We start from the raw sequence: 2294 nt of genomic DNA on the forward strand, positions 1-2294 counted from the left end.
TTAAACCATGGAGACATGGCTCCAGTCCCACAAACAACATTTCTTTGCTAATGTTATATATCTACCCAACAATGTGGGTGAGATTTAATTTAACAATGCCATGCCAATTTTTCTTACTATAAGGATTATTTTTAAATAGCGGGTCTCGCTACCTATTCCAGCCTGGCTTTGAATTGAAAGTGATCCTGTTTTTCAGCTTTTGGGGTGCTGAGGTTATAAGCACACATCACTATGTGGAGCTAAAACATCTTAACAAAAAGCCACCAATGATTTCTCAACCCATTAATCTAGACAAGCATTTGTTCACTAGAAACAAAACTGAATTGTTTTCTCTGGTGTAATATTATTTTGCTTGAATTTTCTTACCCAAACTGGATATATGTAACTTTTCTCCTAAAAGTTAAAATTCCTTTCTAACAAATTACACTGTTTTTTGTTTGTTTGTTTGTTTGTTTGTTTGTTTGTTTTGTTTTCCCATCAACTTGCTTTAAGGAGATCCATGTGTTCAATATGTAGCCCACATCAAATGATTGTTTAACCAAAATATGCACCAAACTGGACTAATCTTTCCAAGAGACAACCACACACCCTGAGCAACCCAGTCTGGTGTGATGAGTGAACATACGGAAAATGGAAACACAAGTACTGGTGAGCTCAGACCATTGCTTCTGCCTGCCACCAGGGCAAGTACAGTAAGTAAACACATCCCCTTCATATTCTGCTTTAATCTTTAAAGTTTCATCTGGCCCTTTACGGGCAGATGTTACTCAAAGTTCACATGGAATCCCCAAATGCCCACAGGTTGTCTTACTTCCTAATTTTTCACAGTGACCAAGGTAAGAAGCTGACCTTTCAACCCTACAACCCTTCACTGATTGACATCAGAGGCAACCCCGCTAGGTCTGCAACCCACTCAAAGCTTTTCTTCACTGTCTGGGGTCCTTCCAGACTTACTCTGAAACACAGTCAGAATATCTTTCTGATAGCTCCAACCTCCCAATGGCCAAAGTTCCCAAGAATCATTATCAATAACATCAGCAAGAATAATCTCTGGTAGTTACATCAACACTAAATCCAATCGTCACATCAACCATTGTTCTGGGGCAGCCAGGATTTCTTCAGGATTTCACAAACAGCTGTGTAACATGACTCATGATGTCCATCTCTGTCTGGCCTATAACAAATCCAGCAAAAGAAAATTTCGTAGCAATGAATTGCTCTCCAGACCACTGTGGATCATTATTGACATCATCCTTGAAGAGCAAGTCCATTTTCAGTAGGTAAAACTTATACCCCTCTTTAACAACAAGGCCTTTTGGTAAAGGATGCAGTTGCTATTCTATGGCACAGCCATTCAGTTGGAATCATTTTCACTGGGGTGCAATCAAAGTGGTCTCCCCACATTTCCTGGTAAAGCACTTTTGATACTGGCTTCCTGTAACAGCTGAAATACAGGTGGTGATCTTACTGGAAATTACAGCTTTGCCTTCCAAATAGTTCTTTCTAGCTTCATTTCCTGCTTTAATCTGGTCCTTGGACTGCAGGAAGACTCTTCCTGAATTATCTAACCATCAGACTTCTTTTGTCTTACCCTCATAGAGTTTTCTCATGGTGCTTAGTACCTCAGTTGTTGCCATTACTGTGGGCGAGCTGGAGGTGCAGACCATGTAGGAAAGAACTAGAATACCTGGATTTCAATCTCACATATCAATCAGTAAGTTCATGAAAACATCACTTTTCTTGTCAGAAATGGGTTGCTATTTCTTCTGACCATGGATTAGAGCAATTGCTTAAGTATACAGAAATATTTGTAAGACACTGTACATTGTGCCTGGAGTCTAAAACACTAATTAGAGGATGCTTCTATCATCAGCAGAACCTAACTCTTAAGATACTGATAGTATTGTTGCGCCTCTTTTAAAAAATGTTTTTCAAATTAACAGGTAAATTAGTCCCTTTATCAGATACAAAATAGTGTTTTAAAGTGTGTATATCTATACAGGTACATTACCAAATGATTAATGTTGCTAATTAATACATGAAGTATTTTGTGTGAGCCTATTTCTGTGTGGAATCTATGGAAGTAGATCTTGAAGAAGTAAAGAGGAGCCTGGTGGTTATTGGAGGTTGTGGAATTTGAAGAAGAGTTGGGAGCTATCATTCAAAGAATATGAATTTATCCTGCAGATAGGAAGATTAAGTTGAAGAAATCTGTTTTAAAGCACACTGGCAGTTAAAAAAACAAAAACAAAAACAAAAACAAAAACAAAAACAAAAAAATTGCAATATTTGGC

The 2294-nt window shown here is 38.0% G+C and overlaps 1 pseudogene; it reads right to left on the minus strand.

Annotated features, from left to right (window-relative positions):
* Positions 1 to 467: 467 nt before the first annotated feature.
* Positions 468 to 1637, minus strand: LOC118577191 (annotated as a pseudogene).
* Positions 1638 to 2294: the final 657 nt, after the last annotated feature.

The sequence above is a fragment of the Onychomys torridus genome, chromosome 2 (genome assembly GCF_903995425.1).
Source record: "Onychomys torridus chromosome 2, mOncTor1.1, whole genome shotgun sequence".
Taxonomy (NCBI): domain Eukaryota; kingdom Metazoa; phylum Chordata; class Mammalia; order Rodentia; family Cricetidae; genus Onychomys; species Onychomys torridus.